This window comes from Lissotriton vulgaris, chromosome 2_1, assembly GCF_964263255.1.
Source record: "Lissotriton vulgaris chromosome 2_1, aLisVul1.2, whole genome shotgun sequence".
NCBI lineage: Eukaryota > Metazoa > Chordata > Amphibia > Caudata > Salamandridae > Lissotriton > Lissotriton vulgaris.
Genome location: NC_141687.1, coordinates 2127072270 through 2127088783, shown reverse-complemented (window position 1 = coordinate 2127088783; position 16514 = coordinate 2127072270).

The following is a 16514-nucleotide window of genomic DNA, read 5'->3' as shown; positions in this document are numbered from 1 at the left end:
CGGTACTCTTCCCATTCAAATCGAGTACCCTCAGCTCGTGGATACCCATCCCGGTCATGGTAGCAAATCTTATTCAAACGGAAAAGCACCCCCCCTTTCGTTGGCCATCGCAAAGTGATTAGAAGAGTGTAACCAGGCATTGCAGGATCCATTATGTGAAAACGGGAGTGGAATGAGCGGAGTGCCCCCTTTTTTCTGATGACCAGGAAACATCCCACACACCCAACAATTGGAAGTATTTGTCATGTTATGAGTATGATGCAGGATCTGAATAAAGCTATTGTTCAAATAAGTCTGTCGGTGCCGTTCTTTATGGTAGGGTAAGGTGAAGTGAAAGTGTTCAGATGGAGCCGGGGTAGTCGGCAGCAAATGTTCTCGTGCAGGCACCACAAGTTCAACTACCCAAGCTATCACTGCTATCACCACAATTGTCAAGACGAATAAGATGGCACCAAGTAATCTTTTGTCTCGTGATGCAGTGGACGCCATAGTTCAAAGAGTTCACAAAGTCTCAAATGTATTTATATTCCTAAAAAAGAAAAATACGGTGCTGAGCTCCGAGGTAGCCGTTGTTTTCTTCTCCGGGGTCAAGACGGGTGTCGCTACTCTTGGCAGAACTGATCCCCCCCCCTTGAGATTCCATGCTTCCGTTTCACAAACCCCAGAGCGGTAACCAACCAGTCTCGAAAACCAAAAAATCTTCTCCTTATTGTGGCCGCAGATCGTAACGCTGTCGTCCAGAAACAGTGTGGTCCGGGAAGGCTCCCTCGACTTCGGCCGATGTCACAGCTGGGCTCTTTTCTTTATCCAGAATCTCCTTATAGTCGGTCAGCACAGCAGGATTCACCAGATCAGGAGAAACACGACAGCAGTGAGTTGAGTGCACCCACCGCTTTCTGTTGGTCACTCGTACAGCTGTTCGAGTAGCCAGGAGGACCTGCTCGGGGCCACGCCACCTCGGTTCCAAGCTATTCGCCCTCTCAAACGATCTGACCATAACAAAATCCCCAGGACGAAGATTGTGAGCCTCTCCAGTAGAATTGTCAGGGAGCGCTTCTCGAACCTGTTGATGAATAGAAAGCAAATCATTTGTTAATCGTGCCAAATAATCGTTCATCATTATACAAGGCACATCATGAATCAATCGCGGCTTAGGCACTCCCCAAATATTCATAGGCCTTCCAAACACCACTTCATACGGTGTGAGGCCTGTTTGGGAGTGGGGCACTGATCTGAGAGAGAGCAATGCTAGCGGCAAAGCATCCGGCCACTTCAATGACGTAGACGCCACAATCTTAGCCAATTTTAGTTTCAACGTGGCATTGTACCGCTCGACAAGACCTGCTGACTGAGGGTGGAACACAGCATGAAACTTCTGCTGGATCCCCAACCCCTTCAGTACATACTCCACAATTTTCCCGACAAAATGAGGCCCATTATCGCTCCACAAAAATTTGCAAACTCCAAATCGAGGGAAGTACTCCTTGAGCAACACCTTAGCTGTTGTCAAAGCTGTATTATCTTTCGTGGGGAAAGCCTCAACCCATTTGCTAAAGGCACACACCACCACTAAGACATACTTAAGGTTATTGCAACGCTCAAGCTGGATATAATCCATTTGGAGTACCTCGAATGGTGCAGAAGGTGGAACGAACCCTCCTTTCGGAGTATGGGTCCCCTTTGCAGGATTGTGCTGTAAACATATCAGGCAGGTCTGCACTACTCTCTTGGCAGTATTGGCAATCTCGGGATGCTCCCACACTCGTGTTAACAATCGAGTGATTGCAAGAGCTCCCACGTGCGCCAATCCATGTGTCATCTGAACCATCGCCTGCAAGTAAGCTGCAGGCAATTTCCATCTCTCCATATCCTTGCTTCTCCAACAACCCTCATCATCTAGCACACCTTCTGCTGCCCATGCCGCAAGTTCTGATTCAGTAGCTGATTTCTGAATATCTAGTATCTCTGCTCTAGCATCATACCATCGCTCAGCCTGTGATTGTGTTACATACATGGGAGAGTCCGTTCGAGACATAGCCGTCCGTTCGAGACATAGCCGTTTGTCTCGCTATGCTGTCTGCAAAAGCATTTCCTTGACCCACTTTATCAGTGATCTTTTTATGGGCACTGCATTTAATTATCGCCACTTTCTTTGGACAAAGCAACGCGTTTAAGAGATCACGCACTAGTTCTCCATGCATGATGTGTACCCCATGAGAAGTCAAAAACCCACGTTCTCTCCAGAGTAGCCCGAAGTCATGCGCTACTCCGAAGGCGTACCGGCTGTCTGTGTATATGTTCACACATAGGCCAGCACTCAATTCGCAGGCTCTTGTCAAGGCTATCAGCTCTGCTGCTTGAGCCGATTTCTGTGGTATTCTAGCTGTTTCTACCACTGTCTTAAGTGTCGTGATCGCATATGCTGCGGAAGTCGTACCATCTGGCAGCCTCAAACACGATCCATCAACCCACAGTTCCCCATCCACATCTGGAAGTGGCATATCCTGTAAGTCGACACAACCCTTTGTCTGTTCCTCGGTCAGGAAAACACAGTCATGATGTTTTCCTTCCTGACCCTCCTCGACCGGATAGGGCAATAAAGTGGCAGGGTTCAGGGTAGCGCATCTTTTCAGTGTGATATGTGGCGCCAAAAGTGTGAGCTCATATCCTGTCAAACGTGCACTCGTGAGATACTGGGTTTTCGTCTGATTCAACAGGGCATCTACTGCATGGGGAACTAACACCAACAATTTGTGCGATAAGACTATTCCCTCACTCTGTCGTATAGCTACCGCTGTTGCTGCGACTGCTCGAAAGCACCCAGGTAACCCTCGTGCTACAGGGTCAAGAACCACCGAAAAGTATGCGCATGGCCTTTGTTTGTCCCCGTGTGCTTGCACTAACACTGATAACGCGCACCCATCTTTCTCGTGCACGTACAACGTGAAGATCTTTGTATAATCTGGTGTACCTAACACGGGTGCAGATCAAAGGGCTTGTCTCAGTTGGTCAAAGGCATTTTGACATTCATCTGTCCATTCAAGGGGCATTGGCGTAGTTTTGGACAGTAATGATAGCAAAGGTTTTATAATGTGCGAAAACCCCATGATCCACTGTCTACAAAAGGACGTTAAACCTATGAAGGCACGTACATCTCTCTGAGTGCGGGGGATTGGTGTGTCTAAAATCGCCTGAATTCGATCTGATGTTAATGCACACCCCTCCTTAGACAAAAGATGACCGAGGTAGGTCACCTTGGGTCTACAGTATTGAAGCTTTTTCTTCGAAACCTTATGATTGTTCTGTGCCAAAAAGGAAAGCAAAGCAATTGTACTCTCCTCACATTGTGCATAAGAGTCTGCACCTAACAAAAGGTCATTGACATACTGAATAAGGACAACCCCTGACTGCAATTTAAAAGAATCAAGCTGTCTTTTTAAAGCCTGGCTGTAGATACTAGGACTTTCAGTGTAACCTTGAGGAACACGACAAAATCTATACGATTTATTATTTAACGTGAAGCCAAACAGATATCTGCTATCAGGGTGGACAGGGATAGAGAAGAACGCATTTTTCAAGTCAATGACACTAAAGGTCGTTGCCGTTGGTGGCACCAGTGTAAGCAATGTTGTGATGTCAGACACCACCGGGTATTGGGGGATGACAATTTTGTTAATTTCTCTCAAATCAATAATAAAGCGATAGACTTTGTCGTCAGTATCTTTCTTAAGGATCGGGAGGATAGGGCTGTTGCAAACATTGTAAGGAACCTCCTCCACTACTCCTGCAGTTATCAAATCTTGGACAATATGTGTCAGGGCAATTTCACCTTCCCTGGAAATCTTATACTGTGGCACACGTGGCAAAGGTACTCCCTCCTTTACAGTAATTCGAATAGGTGGAATAAGCATCTCTCCCACATCCGTATCTGAGGTCGCCCATAACGTGTGCGGGAGAGAGGCTAATGCTGCAGTGTCTTGTATAGTGCAAAACCTGTCCGATTCAGGATAATTGTCATTCAAAATAACCCGCACTCCCTCGGGAGCGCAACGTATCGTTGCTCGAAAATATTTAAGCAAATCAATGCCCAAGATGTTATCTGGTGTATAGGGCGACAGCAAAAATTGACCAAAACTAAAAAATGTATCAAGACCAAGTGCAAGGGGTTTTGTCAATGGGCTAGGGGAGGGTGTGCCATCAAACCCTACACATGTTATCATTTCGCCAGACAGGGGAGCCCTCGGAACCAAGTTTTTTGACAAAGCGCTACGAGTAGCTCCTGTGTCGACTAAAAACTGATCAGTAGAACCCAAAATGCCAGCTGATACATATGGACCTTTCTGATCTACCGGCACTTCAACTGATTCCGTACCCCATCCTACGCAGTCCTATGCATGCACATAATCCTGATGCTCCACATTCTCGCCCTCCGATATCTGATATTGATTTCTATATTTTGTTCATCCTGGCCACGGCCCCTCTCTTCAACCCTTCCACGATCACCTCCGCCACCTCTCGCCCCCGAATAACTATTCCTCTACCTTCCACCTCCTCGACCATGCTGACTACGTTGTTCACGAAGTACCGGACAATCTTCAGACCAATGCCCAAACTCCTTACAATAGGCACATTGATCCTCCGCTATATCCGTACGACCATACGACGCATTACTCCCACCTCGTCTGCCTCTATCATTCCCTCTAGATTGCGTTCCACGAACCTGTGCCAACATCACCTTCGTTTTCAATTCCTTCGCTTTCTTATAAACACTTTCTTTAGCCTCCAATTCCTGCCGCTCATAATACTGAGCCATAGTTAACAAAGACGCAGGGGTCGCCGTGGTCCAGGAACTTTCACTCGATTTTAATCGTTTTGCAATCTCTGGTAGAAGATTAGCCACATACTTATCTACAAACAAATGCCTACCCGTATCATCTGTTAACGATTGACCACTGTAATCGTGAAACGCCTCTTCGAAGCGTGTAAAGAAATCTGAGACTGTTTTCATCTGACTTTTGTTTGCACGAAGCTAATATGGTCCAATCGATCTTTTTAGAAGGAACAAGCGTTTTTAATTTAGTCAAAATAGCCGCCGGGAGGTCTAGAATCAACTCACATGGCTTACATGCAGGTTCCCTATCTAAATCTGCTTGGTTTATTTCTTTCCACGTTCCCCCAAGTATTGTTTCATCATTATTTTTACGAATTAATCTCCACATGTCAGGCGGAAGAATTAACCCAAAAAACAAATCTATATCGACGAGAGTCATAACATAGGAGGAAATAGCCCCTTCCACCCCTTCATAGAACGCTGCTGGGTTTTTACGAAGATCAGGCAAAGAATTTTTCAACGCCATAACATCTGCTCTATTCCAAGGTGTATACACCCAATTATATATAAAATACCCCTTCCCATCCTTCGATGTTTTATCATCATCTGTACCATCCCCTTTAGGTGGAACATACAAAGGCGCTTCACGCATAGGCATAACATGCACTTTAGAACTCTTATCTGAACCCCGGAGAGAACACTCCTTAGACTGCTCAGTGGACTCTGGCCCGGACTCCTTATTCTTTTTCCGCTCGTCCCGCAATCTGGACGTCTCATCCCGCAGCTGGATCAGTTGCTTGAAAAATGTATCAACATCTGCAAGAACAAATAAACCTTTATCTATATTCTCACGATGAACCGATACAGCCTTAGATTCTAATGTATCCGAATATTTACGAAATGCAGTAACAACTTCATCAGCCAAAGTAGTCAAAAAAACACATCAATTCTCGTTCTGTCCATTAACCCCTCTCGGCAACAACGTCAGACACGGTTACAAAATTTGTATTCAATTTACGGGCCCAACTACGCAAATCCGCGGCTTTCTCCGCAGATAACCTGACACTGGACTTGTCCCCTTTTCCCGACTTATCCTGTCCTTCATCGTCAGACTCTGCAGTCGGAGCCGTAGGTGAAACGTACGGAGGCGGCGATCGATCTAGTAATGAAAAATCATCAATTTCATTATTAAGGACAGGATAAAGCGTTCGTCGAATAGGAAATTGACCGGTCGTTTGCAATTTACGTTCCTGTTCCTCCCTCTCTCTCTTTTCCTGAGCCTCCTTTTCCTCAAGCTGTAAAGCCTTATCTCGAGCAGCCTTGCGCTGCTCTTTGTCCAGCAAGGCAACCTCACGTTTCATTCGTTCACACACCGCTTTCTCCTACATTCGTACACAGTCAAACATATTCTGTCTAGACCTACGTTGAAACAAACACTGCTCCACAAACTGAACCTTTCGTAAATCGAACGACCCATGTAGTGGCCATTGCAATTCAGGATCGGTTCTGGTGTATTTATGCCATAATTTACTGTACATTATAGGGGGAAGGCCAAATTTTATGTACATTTCACAGTTTGGAGTTCCTTCTGGGGGAGCCGGCTGTGATTCCGCTAACCTAATTGTGGTACCATTTCCAAGACAGCACATCCCTCGGAGTGTGCTTAAAACAGGCATGTTCAAAAAGTATCACGAAAGCGTGATACCGTATAAAAATGGCACTTACAGTACTTCACACAAATGTGCCGCTCAAAGTAGAAAACAAGATTAGAGAAACATCTCTACATGCCTGCCTATGTGAAGTGCACTACACATATAAATTCAAAGTTCACAAAATCACAAATGTTAGCTAACTCAAATCAAAGTCACAGTCACAGAACTTCGGTAAGCGTCCGTAGACTAATTTACCGATCACAAATCATAGAACTTCAGTAAGCGTCCGCAGACTACCTTACCGATCACAAATCTTACCCAAACCTCAAAAGGTCCAGATTCCAACTGCCAAGGTCTTTAATCGAATCAGCCAAACGGCACTTATCCAGCAACGCAGACGATCAAGAACTCAGTCGGAGACCGGCGCCACCTGGAAGGTCAGATCAGAAGGAAAGGAAGAAACACCGTGGGTGCCAAGACTCGGGTCACTCGGTGGCAGCGTACGCGTCCATAGTAATAATAGTAATAGGGGCATTTATATAGCGCTGGGTTATTACGCGCACCGGCGTGTCCCCGCGCTTCGACCGCTGCGAAACCCTTCCTGGCTTCCCTGAGAGATGGTCCCTTAATGGGTATCTCCAGGGTGAGACCAGGCATCCCCGGCGGTCTGATGGGGCCGTTAGTGAAGATGAGGCAAGCTAGTGCCCAGAGTTGCCGAGTGTGATCGCTGATCAGAGTGGGCACCGAGGCGAGAGAATTATCGAGTCCGCTGACCCTGGTCCAGAAACCTGCCGCGTCGGGAATCGAACCCTGGTCCCGGGCCGTCCTCTGCTCTCGGGTCTGCCGCCTCTAACCAGTGAGCCACACTACTTCACTCCATGGCGAGTGTCCAGTCCTTCGTCACAACCTCTCCTTCGGGCATCCGAGTCGCCGATGAGTCCCTTCGTGGTCGCCAATTTGTGGTATCGGGTTCCCAAGGCCTACATGCTCCGTAGATAACCCACTTACACTGAAAGAACTGTTGGCACGGAAACTGAAAAGTACAAAGAACAAGTTTATTAAGACCCCATGGGGTGGTGGTACATTCCTACAGCACCCTTCGGCAATGCAAGAAGTATCACACCGAACGTTGGTGTGACTCGTTCTTTTATACAATTTACAGGTAATAAAAAGATAGGCGGTACAAAGTTACAGAGCTTTATGTACATATATGGTCATTTTTGGAACACAGCCGACTCATGGGAGGGGTTACAACCCCACTGGTCAGTTTGGCGGCACATTCCTGAGGGGTGACTGGTCAGTTGGGACTGCGCATGTACAGGCTTGACCATTACAAAAAATAGCCTGTTGCTGGGCAAACTCGAGTGGTCAGTGGTACGGACAACGGACTAAAGGGCATGCTGGCCACGGGGCCGCTCATTATCTAAGATGGCCGCCGTAACGTACAAGATGGCGTTTTCTAATATGGTCAAGTTAAGGAGAACAACGTGTAGCAAAGCTAAGCGCTAACCCAGCCATCGTCAAATTACGACAGCGCCATAAGAGGTATCTGGACCTATGAATATTTTCGGCAGCCCACGCAGCAACCCCGTGCACACGCATTATCCCTGCTGATGAGAGGTAATGACCTCGAAACACGTGTCCAGGGATGGCAAGCACATCAGTGAACACCCTCAAGACTCAGGTAGAAGTGTACCCACAGATACCTACTACACCGACCATCATTCTCCGGGGTCACACGCTGATGGGACGAGCAGTGTGCGTTCTCTTTTGGAAATACTATTTATACAGGCTCCCTTGAGCCGGTGGAGGTGACGACCTCGAGACAATGCGCCTGCGCGTCATAAGAGGTATCTGGACCTATGAATATTTCCGGCAGCCCACACAGCAACCCCGTGCACACGCCTAATCCCTGCTGATGAGAGGTAATGACCTCGAAACATGTGTCCAGGGATGGCAAGCACATCAGTGAACACCCTCAAGACTTGGGTAGAAGCGCAACCGCTGATACCTACTACATCGACCATCTTGCTCCGGGGTCACACGCTGATGGAACAAGCAGTGTGCGACCTCTTTTGGAAATGCTATTTAGACGGCTCCCTTGAGCCGGTGGAGATGACGACCTCGAGACAAGGCACCTGCGCGCCATAAGAGGTATCTGGACCTATTAATATTTTCGGCAGCCCACGCAGCAACCCCGTGCACACGCCTAAACCTTGCTGATGAGAGGTAATGACCTCGAAACACGTGTCCAGGGATGGCAAGCACATCAGTGAACACCCTCAAGACTGGGGTAGAAGCGCACCCACTGATACCTACTACAGAGACCATCATGCTCCAGGGTCACAGGCTGATGGGACGAGCAGTGTGGGACCTCTTTTGGAAATACTATTTATACAGGCTCCCTTGAGCCGGTGGAGGCGACGAACTCGAGACAACGCACCTGCACGCCATAAGAGGTATCTGGACCTATGAATATTTTCGGCAGCCCACGCAGCAACCCCGTGCACACGCCTAATCCCTGCTGATGAGAGGTAATGACCTCGAAACACGTGTCCAGGGATGGCAAGCACATCAGTGAACACCCTCAAGACTCAGGTAGAAGTGCACCCGCTGATACCTACTACATCGACCATCATGCTCCGGGGTCACACACTGATGGGACGAGCAGTGTGCGACCTCTTTTGGAAATACTATTTATACAGGCTCCCTTGAGCCGTTGGAGGTGACGACCTCGAGACAACGCACCTACGCGCCATAAGAGGTATCTGGACCTATGAATATTTTCGGCAGCCCACGCAGCAACCCGGTGCACACGCCTAATCCCTGCTGATGAGAGGTAATGACCTCGAAACACGTGCCCAGGGATGGCAAGCACATCAGTGAACACCCTTAAGACTCGGGTAGAAGCGCACCCTCTTGCTCCGGGGTCACACGTTGATGGGAAGAGCAGTGTGCGACCTCTTCTGGAAATACAGTTTAGGAAAGTGACCTATCTTTATATAAGTAAAACAAGACCAAAATAACAAACATCCAATGCACACAAGCAAAGATATCACTTTTAAAAGGTTCAAAATAGTTCAGTTCAATAGAAACTATGTATGTGTTACTTTTATCACAAAGTGCCTGGGATGCATCAAAATGAAAGACAGAAACAGGTGCAGAGGTGGTGAGGTGCAGGAAAAGCAGAGCGATGCGTTGTTCCTTACTCCTAGGGGAGTGGATGCGTTGGATTCTTACTGTCAGGGGATGTGACGCATCGGTTCTTTACTGCAGCACAGAGGAGGTGATGCGTTGGTTTCTTACTGGCAGGGGAGGTGTTTCATCACTCAAAATCTGGACACAACAGTTCAGATCCTTACTGTGGGGCAATGTCAATGAAGAACTTCGAGGACAGGTGAGTTGCGTCAAAAATTCTGAAGTGCTGGGTCGATGCGGCGCTGAAACAGGTGCTGCGTCGATTTACCAGCCGTGAGCAGGTGATGAGTTGATTTCCACAGCCAGACAGCAGGGCCTGGGTTGGAGTCGGAGTGGGTGTCCCAGACGTCAAAGACACGGTGGTTGAGACTAGGGCTGCATCGATCTTTCTGCCACACGGCAAGCACTGCATCCATTCTTTGGTCGTACTGCAGCAATGCTTGGTTTTCAGTTGCACATCATGGCTGCATCAACAAAAACAGGCACTGAAGGGCGATGATTGGATTTTCTTCTCTTCTTTACATCAATGCAAACCTCCACGGGCCCAGAAATGAAATTCGCACCACTTGGTAGGTCAAGATTTCCAGCAGAGATGTTCAGGGGCTGCAGGTGAAGTCTTTGATGGCCCTGAGATTTCGTAACAACTGAATGCAAGCACACACATACCCTTGGAAAACCATGGCAAGCAGACTACAAGAAAGCAAAGTCCAGTCCTTTCAATCTCCAAGACAGAAGCAGCAAGTAGCAGGCCAGCCCAACACAGTAACAAGCAGAGTGGCAGTTCTCCTAATACAACTTCTCCAGCTCTTCTTCTTGGAAGAAACTACTTTTTAATCGAGAAGTGTTCTAAAAATGTGTGGTCACAGCTCCAGTACTTATACCAGTTTCTGTCTATGAAGTAGAAAAACTTCAAAGCAAGGGAGCATGTTCTAAAGGATTTATAGCCGAGTTATCTGCACTTTATCGCAGCAAAAGTGACAATAATGTTTTTTGCAAATAATATTTTCACACCATTCACAAGCTGGTGCTAACAGCCCACATCACCAGTTTACTAGTGATAGCAGTCGCCAAAAACATCGCCACAGATGACCCCGGCAACTATCGCTAATTAGATTCAGAGTAGGCGTTCTCGTGCAAAAAGCCGCTACAACACCACTCTGCAACAATCTCAACGGCCAGCCAGATCAGTGATAAGATACCAGAACAGGCAATAGGGTGTGTTAGCAGCAGGAAAATAACACCTGCTCTGACCTGGTGTAAAGTCAGACCACAACCTGCACCAGAAACTGGAGCCCATGCCAGAGCCACACCTGAAGAACAACAGATGCAATGGAGCTATTGATCATGGAGCTCGTAGCCCCAAGAGGGCCACAACACCCACCACCTCACCCAAGCCCGCCACCCCCCAGGACCCCTCATCCCCCTCGGACTACCACAGAGGCAGCGCAGACCAAGATAGCGGACCTTCAGAAAAAGCACCAGCCCCACAGACCCAACACAAGAGGATGTCATTGCCCACTACAGGCTCAAAAGGACAACCATCCTCCGCATCCTGAACATCATTGCCCACAGGCTGACGGTACCCACATAGCGGACAACCAACATCTCTCCGCAGACAAGCTTCTGGCTGTGCTGCACATGTTGGCTTACGGTACCTTCCAACCAACAACTGCAGAGTCAGAGGAGTCTCACTGCCAGCCCCATGAAAGTTCACCACAACTGTCGTGAGTGCCATCGTCAGCTTTATACCCTGCTCAGCTCTTCAGGTGCCACTAACTCAGTGCACTCCAACTCACGGACCCTTCTGATTGCATATTGGGTGACCTCTGGACTTGATCCGGCTACCACCATGATGCTTCGCAGTTGTTTCTGTTATGCTGGTGTTTTCAGTTTCCGCTTTATTTGTGATCACTGTTCAAGTTGTTGTCAGCACCTACCACTCCATGCCGGCTGGCTTACACTCACCCCACACACATCCAGCACAGGTGTCACTGTACATGTGACCCTGGCAATAAAGGTGCTGGGCACGCATGCCCAAAGCCAGATCCACAAACTATCTGAGTGTGTCTGTGTGGTCATAATGTATGCATGAGGGCCCCGGGCCCTACAATGTTACATTGTGCTGTGTACAGTGGACGCAAAGATAACACCGCAGGCAGCGGATAAGTCCTTGGACATGTAGCTTTGTCATCTCCCACTCAGTATATAAGAGGAGTGGACTCGGGCGGCGTACGTAAGTCCAGCATGGGGGTGTGAATGCTTATCCTGGGGCGCTGGGCGTGATTCAGTACAGGAAATGTGCTGATGCATGTGTCTCTGACGCAGTGTGGGTCTCCGTTGGGGTGTGTAAGTGGTCCCTGATGGGACTTAGACACCCACGTATGTGATCCAGTTCAGCGTCCATGAAGTCGGACCCCACAAGCACCTGTTCAGCCACCTCCTTCTGTCAGTCTGACACCTGGCCCTGGAATCAGATGTGTGCTTCCGTGAGGTGCTGGAAGCCAGCCATGGTGTGGGTGCTTCAGCTGGGCTGTCCTGCTCCTAGAGGTGGTTTGCCTTAGATGTCCATGAACTGTTGTAGTGCGTTGGTGTCGAAGGTGTGGAGGTCCTCTTCAGTATCACTGATGAGTTGTCTGGTGTGCTCTGCTGGAGGTGTTGTATGTCCCTCTGCAATGTAAAGGGGAGATGCATTTTGACATTCTGTTGACATGGATGTTTTCGAACGTGGATGTGTCAAAGTGTGACCTGCTCCTTTACAGATGTGGTCCACACTCAGCCACCTCAGTGTCGTGGCATGCACAATGTCATGATGATTGAACTGCAGCCATGCTAATCGTCATGTAGTGTCACTTGTATTGTCAGTGTGGCTTACAAATACGCTTCTTTGCTGTGCTTCGAATGTGTGCATATGTTGGTTGAGAGATTGGTGATGTGTATGGTGGGACCCCTTTGGGCACATGGTGGACAGGGGACTATTTGGTGTGTGTAAGTGTGCTGCAGGGTGCCAACGGAATCAGGGACATGATCCAGGGTTGTTGTGGGTGTGCAGTGTGCTACACATGATTGTGCATGTGTGCCATTGTGCCCATCTCCCCCGTCCCCCAGTCCCTGGTTGTTACTCACCCTGTTGTCTCAGATCGTATAGCGCTGTGTTCGAATTCCCAACTCCTTGCACAGTCTCCATACTGATGACTGTGGCCACCATTTCCTCCAGCTCCTACTATGGCACAGGACTCCCACCTCCAGTCACCGTGGCTGCCTATCTGTTGGCAGTGGGTTTCTGCTTGGTTTGGCTTTTCCCATCATGCCCGCTTCTCTTGACCTCCTCCATTACCCTCCACAACACTCCGACTGCATTCATGTTATCTACAATGGACTGGCATGTCTCCATTTGTGTTGTCAATCACACAGTAGAGGTGGCAAACAGTTGTTGTTAGTGTTCTATCTCCTCAGTGATGAATATCCGAGTTTCATGCAGACTGAACCCTTCTTCCTCTTCCTCTTGTCCTTGGCCGTTCCCTGACCCCGGGGTAAATTTATGGTGCTTTGTGGAGCTTGTGGGGTTTGTGCTGGCCTCTACAATTTGTCCGGGTGCACAATATAAGGAAGCTCCCTCGTGACCTATCTTTCTAATTCAAATGTGTGAGTTATTCTCAACATGGATCTACACAAATGTATCTGAACAACATCAACGTTTCAAGAAAAGACATTATAATTCTGAGGAAATTTATTTAGCTTCTTTTGAATTTATTTCAATATCAAAAATGTCTTTACTTTTTTTTTTAAAGATATATAGGGGGCAAGACCAACATGGCAGCAAGGTAGGACGCATTGTTATGATCTCCTGCCCTGTACAGCACTCCCGGACTCAGCTTCGAGGAAAATCGGCGCCTGCCCGCTTGGGGTTACTTTCCAGGTGCCCTGGGAGCGACAGGTTTGCACCTCTGCAGTCACCAGCGTTCGGTGGCCTCAACAAGGAGGTGGTTCCACCACATGGATCACCGAGGTCAGCATCGCCAAACCCAGCCTCCTACAACCACTCCGGAGGACCCGGGAACTGCCCAGCACCTTGCCTTCCTGCCCGAAATCTGCAAGCACGGTCCGGCCCTCGGAGGCCTGTGACCGGAGACAGCATTCATTCCCGGCATCAATTTTGGGGCTCTCCCGCATGGCCGGGTGGGCCCAGCGGTGCTGCATTTATCCGCCTCCTGGACCACCCGGACAACCTGCAGGTGGCCGGAGACATCGCCTGAATGTTTGGAGCCTCTGGGGGGAGGGGGGGGGGGCTACATGGGTCCCCGAACTTAAATTGGGAGCGGCCCTCAAAGAACAAGAGATCCAGTGGCAGTGGAATCCCAACTTGCCCAGTACAACACCTACTTATCTGAAACCTGAGGCCACGGCCTGCCCCCAGGGGCCGTGCTCATCTCCAGCCTCCATTATCTGCCTGCACCTAACATCGAGCGGGTCCCTGGCCCCGTACCAGAAGCGGCCCACACGGACCAAGCGAACTGATAGCAGTGGACCTTCCTGGACCTTGCAGGCACAGTCTGGCCCGCGGAGACATGCATCAGAGACCCATGCCCATCCCCGGCCTGGAGATTAGGGTTCCCCATGTGGCTGGGCCCGAATCATCACCTGCCTATCTGGAGTATTGGGAAGCATCCAGCCTCTGGGGGGCCATCCTCTGCGGGTCCACGTTGAGCCTCGGCCTTCATCTGGGAGCTGTCCGTGTCAGGTTCTGCTTAGCTGCGCCTGCATAGCCCCGCTAAAACTACATATTCCATTATCCTTTGGGTTTGTTCCAGGAAGTACTTCAGAGGATGGGACACGCTTCCTGTTGCGTGTTATTTCTGGTTTCCGTCCATTTGGCGTGAGAGCGGATGCTGTGCACGCCGGTTCCTGGTTCTCGCAAGAAGGGAGCACCTTGAGTGCTACGAATCCGAGGTAGGATTCTTTTTCTGCTTTTCCTTGCCGGAGCGCGCTGTTCCCTGCAGCGTTATGAATCTTCCGGTGAGTGGAGGGAACTTTGTTCTCGGAAGACTGCAGCAGGCTGCTGAGTGTTTCCGATACGTTTCATTTAATTTTTGCTGCTTCTGTTATCGAAGAGGCGGCCGCTTTATTCCTCTTCAAATTCCTGCGCTACAGCATTATATGACATTGCCATCAGGGGGAACAATCTTTATTGACAGATTATTTGAGAGGCTGGTGTATTCTCGTGGAGCGCAGTGGTGGTCGAAACTACGTGCTGTCGTGATTCTCGGCGATTCTGCTCTAAGGAATCTAATGACTATAGCGGAGTGCAGTGGTGATCAAAACTACGCGCTGCCGTGTTTTGTTTTGTACTTTGGTGTTGAAGGGAGCAGAACTCAGTGGTGGACACAACTACGCGTTACTGTGGTGTTTCTTTGATTCTCATTTATGGATGTTCTTGTTCAGAAGAATTCTTACCAGGCATAGGGGAGTGCAGTGTTATGGTTCTTGCCTCCTACACACTCCCGTGTCCTCCTCCCACAGTCCTGATTATTGACTTGGTTCTGGTTTACGTTCCTGCAATATTAATTGTTGATACAGACCCCAATTATCTCACACTCTCAGTTCTGCCATATGGTATGTTCTAGGTGGTTGAAGGAGCTCAGAGGTTTTCATGCTTTAAAGTACCATATGAATGCCATCAATATATTGTTTGTGTTTCTACAGGAGATCCATAGACAGTGGTGGAGTGTGGAGAAAGACACATACAGGGGGTCTTGTTCTTTTCTTTAAGCAGGTATAAATGGCGCATATTAGCGAGAATTCATGAGAGTAGCCTTGTGTATAAACCTAGTGTTTATGAAGGTGTCTTTTGTCGTTTCAGGTTTCCCTTCCCTGCTGACCCCTTCCTTTCCCTTCCCTTCTTTTTCCTCTCTTACTTTCCCTCGCTTAATGACTCGAACACCTTGTATGTTATATCAGGGTGTTGGTGACATTTGGGGGTGGAGCCAATTTTTCAACAACTGGATCCCGTGGAGGTAATCCTGACAGTCCGTGCAGAGCTGGAAGGTCAGTAGCGCCTTGGCCTCCCTGCGGGGGTCGGCCCGATCGCTAGTGAATCGCGGGGCCTTGGGTGGTGCCACTCTGGCTGCTCAACTGTGGCACCTGACGATCAAGCCCACCACTCAGCCATAGAGGGCGGCTGAGACATTCTACGCTTCACCCAGGGGATCTGGGGCTCCTGCTTGCACGGTGTCACCATGGTGTCCTGCATCAAGACTCAATTGCTGGTTCTTGGGGGTGGCACGGGTGCAGCGCCTTTGGGGGTCGCCCCCACCCTGCCTTCTCTTCCCAGTATGCCCGGCAGACCGGCACGCTGATGTGCTACTGCTCATGCTTCCTGCGGGGACTAGCCCACCGAGCCCAGGCTTGCCCGGGGCTTCATCTGGGGGTGACTCCTGACTATGTCCTCTTCCAGGACAAAGACAGTTAAGCCCCTGAAAGACTTCTTCGGATGCTCCCAATCTATCCCTAATACGGCGAGTGCAGCCTCTAAAATCATGACCTGGACCCAAACTATGTCTATTGGGGATGAGCCCATCACGAAGGCATTCCTAGAGTCCATTTTCCTGACTCTCATCAAGGACCTGCAGACAGTGAAAAAAGACCTCAATGCTGAGATCAAATACATTCACAGAGACGTGGACGAGATCGGGGAGCGGGTGGCTGCCCTAAAAGACAAAAAAGACACTGCAGTGTCGGAGTCCATCATCCTCCAACAAGAGTTGATTAGACTACAGGACCAACATGTTGACATCCAAACCCATCTGGAGGCCCTGGAGAACAGGTCACGGAGACAC